Source organism: Rutidosis leptorrhynchoides, chromosome 3 (assembly GCF_046630445.1).
Source record: "Rutidosis leptorrhynchoides isolate AG116_Rl617_1_P2 chromosome 3, CSIRO_AGI_Rlap_v1, whole genome shotgun sequence".
Classification (NCBI taxonomy): Eukaryota; Viridiplantae; Streptophyta; class Magnoliopsida; order Asterales; family Asteraceae; genus Rutidosis; species Rutidosis leptorrhynchoides.
In genome coordinates this window covers 615,161,889-615,174,917 of record NC_092335.1, presented here as the reverse complement: position 1 = coordinate 615,174,917, position 13,029 = coordinate 615,161,889, and positions in this window count along the sequence as shown.

The window sequence follows — 13,029 nt, the reverse complement described above, 5'->3', positions numbered from 1 at the left end:
CATTTATACTCGAACTCTCTTACTCATATCTACTCTTATCCTATCTAAATCTTGCGTTGTATAATTTAATTGACACGCCACCTTGACTATATGACGTAATGTCGAATGCACATATGAATTAGGGTAATATAATTCCCGGAAATTATATTACGGTGACTCATATGAACATACCGACATTATGACATAAAGAATTTAAGGCGGGTCAAGGATAATTTTCTCTCTATCTTTATCCCATATCACGGTTAGTATTATTTAGAATACTAACCAACGGTATTATTTTGTTTTGAAGGAACAATGGCTCCTCGTCGTGTACGCCGCAATGAAACTCCCGAACAAGCTCTCGAACGGATGATAGCTACCGCCGTAGATGCGGCCATGGCCGGTCACTCTTCCAACAACAATAACAATAACAACAACCACAACAACAACAACAACAACAACAACAACAATGGGGCCGGTAACTCAAACGAGGGATGCTCCTACAAAGCTTTCATGGGGTGCAAACCTCACACTTATGATGGAACCGGTGGACCGGTTGTGCTTACTCGTTGGTTTGAACAAACCGAGGCCGTCTTTAGCATAAGCGGTTGTCGGGATCAAGACAAGGTCAAATACTCCACCCACACGTTCTCCGGTGTTGCTCTCACTTGGTGGAACACCTATGTTCAATCGGTGGGTACCGATGAAGCTCATGCCCTCTCTTGGGCCGATTTGAAGGAAAAGATGATTGTCGAATACTTTCCGCGCGAAGAAACCCGAAAGCTCGAGGAAGAACTAAGAGCTTTGAAAGCGGTCGGAAACGATCTTAAGGCTTATAATCAACGCTTCGCCGAACTATCCTTAATGTGTCCTAACCTTGTTAACCCCGAATCTCAAAGGATTGAGCTCTACATGCTCGGTCTTCCAAAAAGCATCAAACAAGGGGTGATGTCATCCAAACCCGCTACTCATCAAGCCGCTATGAACATGGCTCGTCAATTAATCGAAACGGTTGACGAAGTCGTAGTGCCGGCTCCTAAGGCCGAGGACAAGTCGGGTGGCAACAAAAGGAAATGGGAAGCCACTCCATCAACTAACTACAACAACAACACCTTCACCAAAAAGCCCTTCAACAACGACGGCAAGAAGGGTTATGTCGGAAACTTACCTTTGTGCAACAAGTGCCACAAACATCATTACGGCGAATGTAACAAGCTAATTTGTCACCGTTGCCAAGGAGTTGGTCATAGGGCCAACAATTGCACAAGCACCGCCCCCGTCGCTCGAAAGGGGCCCAATCCTCAAAAAACGGTCACTTGTTACGAGTGTGGCCAAACGGGCCATTATAAGAACGAATGCCCGAAAAAGAAAACCAACCCCAACAACCGAGGCCGAGCCTTTAACATCAACACCGAGGAAGCCCGAGATGACAATGAACTAGTCACGGGTACGTTTCTTCTCAACAACTCTTATGTTACTTGCTTATTCGATTCGGGTGCCGATAAATGTTTTGTGTCCAAGACTTTAGCTCCTACCCTTTGCACTCCACCACACCTTTTAGATACTACTTACTCCATCGAAGTGGCCGACGGAAAACTCTTAAGTGCCGACAAATATTACCGGGGGTGTACTTTGAACATTTTGGGTAAAGAGTTTGAAATTGACTTGATACCCATGGAATTAGGGAGTTTTGATGTAATAATCGGTATGAATTGGATGGTCAAAAATAAATCTCACATTCTTTGCGATCTTCACGCAATTCGAATTCCTATCGAGAATGGTGAACCATTGATTGTCTATGGCGACAAAAATTGCACCGGACTCAATTTCGTTTCGTGCCTTAAAGTTCGAAAGCTACTTCGCAAGGGTTGTTTCGCGATTCTTGCTCACGTTAAGAAAGTCGAGGCCGACGAAAAGCGTATCGAAGATGTGCCAATTGTTAGTGACTTTTCCGATGTATTTCCCGACGAATTACCGGGTCTTCCACCTCATCGACCGGTTGAATTTCAAATCGATCTTATTCCAGGAGCCGCACCCGTAGCGCGTGCACCATATAGACTCGCTCCATCTGAAATGCAAGAATTGCAAAGTCAAATCCAAGAACTACTTGATCGTGGTTTCATCCAACCTAGCCATTCACCTTGGGGCGCTCCGATTTTGTTTGTTAAAAAGAAAGACGGATCCCTACGAATGTGCATTGATTATCGTGAACTAAATAAATTGACGGTTAAGAACCGATATCCTCTTCCTCGCATCGATGACCTCTTTGATCAACTACAAGGGTCTTGTGTATATTCGAAAATCGATCTCCGCTCGGGTTATCATCAATTGAGGGTTAAGGGGGAAGATGTCTCCAAAACCGCTTTCCGAACTCGTTATGGTAGTTATGAATTCCTTGTCATGCCATTTGGTCTCACTAACGCACCGGCGGTGTTCATGGATCTTATGAACCGCGTGTGCAAACCGTATCTCGATAAATTCGTTATTGTGTTCATTGATGACATATTGATCTATTCTAAAAATGAAGAAGAGCACGAACAACATCTCCGACTTGTGCTTGAACTTTTAAGACAAGAACAACTCTATGCCAAATTCTCCAAGTGTGAATTTTGGTTAAAGGAAGTTCAATTTCTTGGTCATGTTGTAAGTGACCAAGGTATTAAAGTCGATCCAACGAAAATCGAAGCCATTAGCAAATGGGAGACTCCTACTACTCCTACTCACATTCGTCAATTTTTGGGTCTCGCCGGGTACTATCGTAGATTCATCGAAAATTTCTCTTTGGTTGCACGTCCTCTAACCGCATTGACTCACAAGGGAAAGAAATTCATTTGGGCGACCGAACATGAATCCGCATTCCAAATCTTGAAAACGAAGCTAACCACCGCTCCTATCTTGTCACTTCCCGAAGGCAATGATGACTTTGTTGTATATTGCGATGCCTCAAAACATGGTTTTGGGTGTGTATTGATGCAACGAACGAAAGTCATTGCTTATGCTTCTCGACAACTCAAAATTCATGAACGAAACTATACGACACATGATCTCGAACTCGGAGCCGTTGTCTTTGCACTTAAAATGTGGAGACACTATCTTTATGGAACCAAGAGTACTATCTTCACCGATCACAAAAGCCTTCAACACATTTTCGATCAAAAGCAACTAAACATGAGACAACGAAGGTGGATTGAAACCTTAAACGATTACGATTGCGAGCTTCGTTACCATCCTGGGAAGGCAAATGTAGTATCCGATGCTTTAAGTCGAAAAGAAAGAGCGGTGCCTCTTCGTGTCCGAGCCTTAAACATCACCATCCACACAAACCTTAATAGCCAAATTCGGGTAGCCCAAGATGAGGCTCTCAAGGATGAAAACCTTTCACACGAGCTCTTGAACATTCTCGTCTCTCGATTCGAAATTAGGGAGACCGGACTCCGATATTACGCCGGAAGGATTTGGGTGCCTAGTTATGGGGACCTACGAAGCCTTATTTTAGATGAAGCCCATAAGTCACGATACTCGATTCACCCCGGTGCCAATAAGATGTACCACGACCTTAAACAACTATATTGGTGGCCGAACATCAAAAGGGACGTGGCTACTTATGTTTCCAAGTGTTTGACATGTTCCAAAGTCAAAGCCGAACACCAAAGACCGTCCGGACTACTTCAACAACCCGAGATCCCGCAATGGAAGTGGGAAAGGATAACGATGGATTTTATCACCAAGCTACCAAAAACGACGGGCGGCTATGATACCATTTGGGTTATTGTTGACCGTCTCACCAAATCCGCACACTTCCTTGCCATGAAAGAAACGGACAAAATGGAGAAACTTGCACAACTTTACATTAAGGAGATCGTAGCCCGACACGGTGTACCTTTATCGATTATCTCCGACCGAGATGGCCGTTTCGTTTCTAGATTTTGGCGTACATTGCAAGAAGCGTTGGGAACGCGTTTAGACATGAGCACCGCATATCATCCTCAAACCGATGGACAAAGCGAACGTACAATTCAAACCTTAGAAGACATGTTACGAGCTTGCGTGGTTGATTTCGGAAAAGCTTGGGACAAGCACTTACCTCTCGCCGAGTTCTCTTACAACAATAGTTATCACGCGAGTATTAAAGCCGCACCTTTTGAAGCGCTATATGGCCGCAAATGTCGTTCACCTCTTTGTTGGGCCGAGGTAGGCGACGTGCAAATCACCTGACCCGAACTCATTCACGAAACCACCGAGAAAATCGTTCAAATCCGAGATGGGCTTAGGACGGCCCGAAGTCGTCAAAAGAGCTATACCGACAAACGACGCAACGATCTGGAATTTCAAGTCGGTGACCGAGTAATGTTAAAAGTCGCGCCTTGGAAAGGTGTAATCCGTTTTGGGAAACGCGGGAAGCTAAATCCGCGGTATATTGGTCCTTTCGAAATCTTGGAGCGTATTGGAACCGTTGCTTATCGTTTAGATCTTCCGCCTCAATTGAACTCCGTTCATCCTACCTTCCATGTATCTAACTTGAAAAAGTGTCTTGCCGAACCCGATATCGTCATCCCTCTCGAAGAACTTACTATCGATGACAAACTTCATTTTGTGGAGGAACCGGTTGAAATTGTAGACACCTCCGTCAAGACATTGAAACAAAGCCGAATTCCGATTGTCAAGGTTCGTTGGAATGCCAAAAGAGGACCCGAGTTTACTTGGGAAAGACAAGATCAAATGCAAAGGAAGTATCCTCATCTATTCGTGAATTCGGAAACGCAAGATCTCGAGGAAGAAACAACGACTACTACGCCTACTTAAATTTCGGGACGAAATTTCTTTTAAGGTGTAGGTAATGTAACATCCCGCCTTTTTCCGTTTACTTTTCCGTTTAACTATTTATGTTCCGTTATATGTTTATAACACGTCTCGTTGATACGCGTTTCAAATTATCTTGTTTAGGTAACTTAACGCACCCGATTAAAACATGAGGGACTAAACTTGTCAAAGTGTCAAAGAAACCACTAGGTCAAAGTGGTGGTCAACACCCTTTCTATCCACTCATTCACATTTTCATTTCATTTTCCTTTATTTCTCCTACTTTCACATTTTCCTTAAATTTGCTCCATCAAAGAATCATCATCTTAAATCGAGCTAGTGATTATCTTGCCAAACAAATTACGTATTTGAACTCCTCGTGATCTCCTCTTCGATTCCATACCAACCTCATTACATTTGGGTAACTTTCTAAAATCACTAATTTTATGTGTTCTTGAGATTTTTGAGTTAAAAGGTTGTTAATTAGTGTCTATGGCTCAAGTCTAGTTTGTTTATGTGATTTGTATGCTTGTTCTTGCCATTTTGGTGTAACTAGTTCATATGGAAAGTTAACATGCTTAATCTTGAGTTTTAAGTGTTCATATGTTGTTAGATGCTAAGACTTCATGTTTTAATCTTGTTCTTAGTGTTACTAGCTCCATTATGATGTAAAGATTGATCAAGAAACCCCTTAAACTTGATTATGAAATTTGGTGACTTTTGGTCAGGGTTTCACGAACTAGGAATGGATTTTTGATGCATTAAATGACATGAGGTGTTAATTGTAAGTGTTAGGTTGTGTTGTATGCTTAATTACCTTCGAAACGGCATATTGTACATGTAATTTGGTTGCCAAATCATTAAATTGCAATATTGACTTGAATGCATTGATTATGGAACATTAAATGCGGTTTTGTTTGTCATAAGTGCAAGCTTGATTGATGATATGTGTTTAGTTGCATTCCTTGTCAAAATACCCTTCCAACGATGTATGATAGGCGTTATAAGCGTTTGCGGGTCAAGAATTGTGTTAGAATTGGTTTTGGTTCGTGCACATTTAAAAAGCAGAAAAATAGCTGAAGCAGCAGGGTGGCGCGGCGCGCCATACCCCCCGCGCGGCGCGCCGATTGGGTCTGTCCAATTTGGTCAATTTTCGAATAATGTTTGCTATGCTACGCACCTCCGATTCACATGTAACTTGTCCTAGCATGCTCATACATGATTAAAAACCTCAGAAAAATAGTTCGGGACACGACCCGAGCGTGTTGACTTTTTCGTTGACTTTGACCGACCAAAGTTTGACTTTTTGTCAAACTTAACCAAATGATTTTTGCAACCTTCCTAACTTGTTTATATACTTGTATCTTGCATGAAACTTGACAATTTGATTTCACATGCTAAATAATCGAGTCGTAACGAGCCATAGGACTAATTGAACATCTTTGACCTATCGTGTTTACCGTTATTAATACAACCTATTTGTTTAGGTCAAGACTAGCATTGTTCTTTGCACACGTTACTTGTCGAAGTACTTTTTGGTTCGTGCATACAAGGTGAGATCATAGTCCCACTTTTACTCTTTTAAACTTACTTTTGGGATGAGAAAACATAAACGATTCTTTTGAACTAAGTGAACACAAGAACGGGAAAACAAACATTCTACATACGAGTTTAGAACGAAAATCCTCAATCCGATTATCATTAGTTACATCAGATGGTGTAAGCGAGAACTTATGTTATATGGCCATATGGGTTTGACAAACCCTCATTCAAACGGTTCGCTACCGTTTACGAATGAAATATATTTTCGGGAACAGTGTTGTTCTAGCACTAATTGATGGGGTATTCAACGGACGGAACGTTAAGCTTTGATAATTGGGTGCTCGTGAATATTAACTTTTAGAATGTACTATGGCTTTATCGATGTTGCAAATCTTGTGGTTCAACTTACTATTACTCATTTACTTGTTTAAACCTATGATTTCACCAACGTTTTCGTTGACAGATTCTCTATGTTTTTCTCAGGTCCTTGAACTTAGGTGATACATGCTTCCGCTCATACTATTTGATACTTGCATTGGATGTCGAGTATACTTGCATACGTGGAGCGTCTTTTTGACTACTTTTAATCGTGTCGCATGTGTTTCATACAAACTTTAAACATTGTTATGTACTTGTTATGGAAACTACTTTTGTAAACTTTGAAACACCCTTATTTATGAAATGAATGCGACATACTTTTCGGTCAAACTTTGTTATAAAGACTTACGACCATGTAATGGGACCATACGTAGATGACGCCGTCATTTGACGATTTGTCGGGGTCGCTGTGAGGACCCGTCCTAATCCTCCTGGACGAAGTCATCAACATTTGGTTCCATTGCAATGATCGATTCCAAGATATGTCCTTAACATGAGCAAATGCACAGCGGAAGACTTAATTCGTACCTGAGAATAACATGCTTTAAAACGTCAACATAAAGTTGGTGAGATATATAGGTTTGATGCTAGCAGCGTTATAACAATGGAACACAAGATTTTATATATAAACATTTTAATAAAAATATTCTAAGTGGTTGAGCACTTGGTAACCATACTTAACATTTAATCACGTCGCATATTCCCTTTAATATGAAATCTTACTACACTGTACCAAGTGTAGTCACGAAACGAAGTACTGTGCAACCGTTGAATACTGGTCGTCCAGTCCGGTTGGGGTTGTCAGGCCCGATAGATCTATCAACAGGATTCGCGTTTACAATACCGCTGTAAATAACAGTTACCAAGCTACAGGGAAGTATGCCAGTGGTACAACTCAACGTAGAATATATTTTTCAGTTACTTGTGTCCATATCGTAAAACATAAAATACATGTATTCTCATCCCGAAATATTTAGAGTTTAAAAGTGGGACTATATACTCACCTAATGTATTTTGTAGTAAAAATACATATAACATCACTGAACACATATAGGGTTGGCCTCGGATTCACGAACCTATATCAGGTATATATATATTAACACATATAATAACAATTAACAAGTTTTAATAATTATTAATAAATAATTTAGTTATCTAATTATATATATAAAGTGTTTTAATTAAAATATACCTAATGTACTCAGGTAACTTCATCTATTAATTATATAATATATAATTTGTTATATGTATCTTTTATATAAAATATGTTAATATATAATTATATGAAAAATATATGTGTTTATGTACATAGTATTTATTTGTCATAAAAATGATGATAATAATAATAATAATTTTTAATAAAAATGATATATTTAATAATAAGGGCAATCTTATTTAAAATGTTAAATTTTAATACAAATGATAGTTTTAATGCCTTTAATAATAATAATAATAATAATAATAATAATAATAATAATAATAATAATAATAATAATAATTTTTAAAATGCTAATTTAATAAAAATGATATTTTTAATAATAATAATAGTTTTTAATAAAATTGATAAGTTTTATAATGATGATAATAACAATAATAAAACTAATACCTAATACATATTAATACTTAATGAGATTATTAAGTAAAACTACCTCAAGAAAAGGATCAAAAATAATATCTATGCCCGGGATCGAACCCGAGACCTCTTGTTCAACTCAAACAGCCCTAACCATTCCTCTAATTCCCGTTATCTGTTTTAATACCCTGATTAATCTATATAACCCGTATCCTCATTATAAATTGGCCCAGTTTCCCTTACGGCCCAACAGTTACGGCCCAACAAATCAAAACAGAATTTCGGCCAAACATAAAACAAATCTCGGCCCTCATTGAAATAACATCCAGCTGCGATAAGTTGTGTCGGCAATCAAAAGATAATGTGTGGGGACTTCGATTTTTAACCAGTAGCAAAAAGGGACTTCGACATAACTCATTCATAATCATATCTTAATGTTTTTTTTTTATAAATATAATTACCGAAGGGATTGATGATATAACATTTGTAGCAGACGAGAGTAACAGCGTAGCAGCAGCAGGTATGTCAAGATCATCACCATAATTTGTCCTTGTTTATCTTTTTCCTCCTAATCATCGTTTACCCGTAAAAGAATCAAGTTAAAGATAAAAGGAACGTATATTGGTAGTAGTTTTCTAAAGGATTCGATTATGGGTTTTTGATTTGAACAGGATCGAAACAACAAGTAATCCAACAAGAAAGGTTTTGGGTTATAACCGAAGATAGATGCCTTACTTTAATTAGCCGTATAGGAAATCACAGTAGAAAGATAGCCGTTTCATATGATTATCTCTATACGTGTAATTGATAAGACAAAGAGGATGTTTGTGTAGGTTAATAAACTGTAGAGCAGTTATGGTGGTTGAAATGGGTGTTGTTGAGGATGGGCGTATGAAAAACAAGAAGGATGGTATTGAGTTGGGTTTCGGGCAGAAACAATAACACTATCGTTCGGTCTAATGGTAATCAAGGTTTGATGTAAGCGGTGATAGTTGTCGAGTGGAGTAGGTCACTAAGGTAGTTCGTTAATGGTGTTTGAGTGGGACGGTTATGGTGATTGCTTTTGGGTGTTGACGAATGGAGACAAGATGATGATGGTTGTTCATATGTTTCGATTACCAGGAGAAAGATAAGAGAGAGATGTGGTAAGGGTGGTAGTTTGGTTATGGGTTTTAGGTGATTGTTAATCGCTAGAGTAATGTTGTGTGATAGTTACATGAACGAAGTCATTTATAGCCAAAGGATTTTTGACAGCTTTGTTAAATTATGATCAGAGAAAGAAAAAAAAAAAAAAAAAAATGAATAAAGTAAAGGAAGAAATCGACTAGTAATCTGTTTTTGGCTATATCTGAATTGAAGTTTGTTATAATACAGATTCTTGGAGACAGAAAGTACCAATTTAAAATAGTTGAATTGAGATGTTTAACAAATGTGAATTGGTAAAGATACGTATGAAATTATATAACAATATTTAATAATTATAATTAATTAATAATAATAAATATAGAATTAATAATAATAATATTTAAGTCATAATTAAATTATAACTCCAAATTAAGATCTATATATATATATATATATATATATATATCTATTTATGAATAGTGGCTCGTGAATCGTCGGGAATGGTCAAAGGGTAACTGATTTTATGAATATAAATTTCAAAATTTTCGAGACTCAACATTACAGATTTTGCTTATCGTGTCGGAATCATATAAAGATTAAGGTTTAAATTTGATCGGAAATTTCCGGGTCGTTACAGTACCCCCCCGTTAAAGAAATTTCGTCCCCGAAATTTGGTAGAGGTTGTCATAAATAACAATAGGAATGTTTTCATGACGAATATGAGGTATTAGTAGAGTTTTATCATTATTGGAAAATATGGATAAAACGATTCGATCCTATGAATCGCACGAATGAAGTTATCATAAAAGAGTGAAATGAGTAAATATGGATTCGTTCTAACCGATGACGTGGTTATGATTGATTTCCGGGATTTAAGGGTTTTAAAGAAAATCTTATGTAATAAGATTTGGTTCTGCGGCGATCAGGATCTTCTTTGATTTAACGCGGCAATCTGTTTTGATTTCTTTGTCGGATATTTCACTATAAATTTACCTCCTTCCCTTTCTTACTTCCCACATCTTCTATCCCCAATTCATACCTTAGAGTATCACCCCATTCTGATCCTTGATATACTCTAAATTTTCACCTCTATTATTCTTCTTTTTCATTTACCACCAGAAGAATCTATTTACTTCTACTATACTCTTGTGTTTATAGTGTTTCTAATTCTCCCGTGTCTTTATATTGCTATTTGTTTCGATATACATGGTTTGTAAATTCTGGGTGGTTGTTGGGTTTATATCTTTCCTTATACTTCAATATCCTTGCTTTTATTTTCTGTAATCATTGTCATCCACAGTTAATGTTCTTTCCTAGTTGCTGCGATTTTTACTACAATTTTTATTTCAGAGCTTCATTCTTTTTCTTTTCCTCCTCTTCAACTAAGCATCTTTTGTAATGGTCCGAAATTCGTAGATATGAGATTTGAAATGAACATAGTTAATGCTCTTTAGAAAGAAATGGTATTGGTACGATTTTGATTCGTTAGATTACCAAAATACCCTAGAAAAATAGAACTATCAAGATGATATATTCCTAATATGTTTGAAGATTGAATAGAATGTAAGAGCCGTGTAACATGGCACATGATGACGGTACTGAGAATCATCATGCCTCATTAGAATCTCAACATGGCTTAATGTAATATAATGAAGTTGATCAAGTTTCATTATATTATACTAGTTCATGTATCAATTCCCAACACTACTTCAAAACATTCCTATTTTAAACTCGAAGGTTTCAGAATTTAGAAACTAACACAACTTCTTTTATATTGTAACGCAGATATTACGAAGAGATAAATGATCGCAGATAGGAATAGTTGTGAAATTATCTCCAGAAATATGGAGAATATGTATAACAGAAGATATGAAGATATTTTATAATATCTAAGATAAGATGATGATGAAGTCAGCATTTCAAGAACTACTTCATAGTTCAAGGTGTTTTTCAGAAACTTCACATTCGGAATATGAAATTCTTAGGGATAGATGTTATAAGTATAACTAGAGAGGTTCTGCTAATTTTCAAAATACTGATTGCGGGTTCTGCCAAAGAGATAACGAGCTGTTGGTACATCTGTTAACGATGTCGCGGAATATGAAAGGTTCCCTGGTAACGATGGCGAAAGGATAACGTATATGTCGAGGTTATAATAAGACTAGTCTTGCTGAGAAATCGAGGTTAACTTGCTGGAGCTGTGACAAAATTGGCGACTTTGAAAAGGAATCATAAGGTTGTTTTTGCTAATGAATGGTAAAGGATTCAACACGGGTACGTGTTGAACTAAGAATTTAGGTTCGAGAGTTTTTCAGTTGTATAACTGTATGCATAAATCTTTCTTCCGTAAACGAGGTGCGGCGAGTTCAACTTCTCGATCGAGGTGTTTTCAAGAATCATGAAAAAAATTTGAACGAGGATTATAATTGTCGAGGTACAAATGAGGTTTAAGATGAAATCAAGTGGCAAACTTGAAGATTAGTTTAGTTTCATATGTTATAATCAATATTTTAATTCATTTTACTTGTCCAAAGTTAGCAGTCTAATAGTCCGATTGTCCAATGGTCCAATAATTTCATAAATTAAATACATAATATTCAAATTAATTAATACGTATCGTTACCCGTGTACCGGTCTCAGTATCGATCACAACTCAAAGTATATATATATTTTGGAATCAACTCCGACCCTGTATAGCCAACTCCCACCTTCACATATAGAGTGTCTACGGTTGTTCCGAAATATATATATAGATGGGTCGATATGATAAGTCGAAACCTTGCATACGTGTCCCGTTATTTAAAGTGCGTAAAAGTAAATAACAGAAATTAAATGACGATAAATAAAATTGCGAGAATGTAAATTGTGATAAATTAAATGTTAATCAGTTAGCTGGGAACAGTTAGCCGGAACAGTTAGCGTGAAATCCTATCACAATTCCAATTAATTAATTCGTTTGTTTCTAACACTTTTTATTTTTGTCCAATGTTTTCTTCGTTATGCCACTTGTTGGATTCTGATAGGTCAAAATCCAAATATGAAATTTGAAAAGAAATAGTTATTTTGTGGTGAACGGATACGTATATCGGTAGTTGTAAATAGGATAGTAAATGATCGTTGAATCAGATTCGAAGAATGTACAGTGTAACTTATTAATGTGAATTCTAAATATTCCTCGGGTACTACCCACCCGTTAAAATATTTTCATCATTAACAGTTTGTACAAAAGAATTTTTAATTACAATCTTTATAAAAATATACTTGCATATATATTTTCGTCAGATGTAATTATGAATTTAATGAGTTAAAAACAATTTAATTTATCGTTAATACTAGATTACATAATCTCTAAAACTTTAGAAATTACATAATCACCATGTCGAACGAGGAAAAATGAGGTAAAATGATACGTAAAGTGAAGATAATTGATGTAGATCGAAGTTCATACTCGAAGTACAGATGGTGATATTGAGGCGTGAAATGTTGATATTCGAGGTATAGGTTGTGATGTTGAGAGTTACGGCGCGATTATGGTTTAGGGATAATAAGGGTACTGTCGACGTCGATAATGGTGGTACTGATTATGCTGCTGGTGCTGCTGCTGGTATTCGTAACCTTCGCACCAGGTTCTC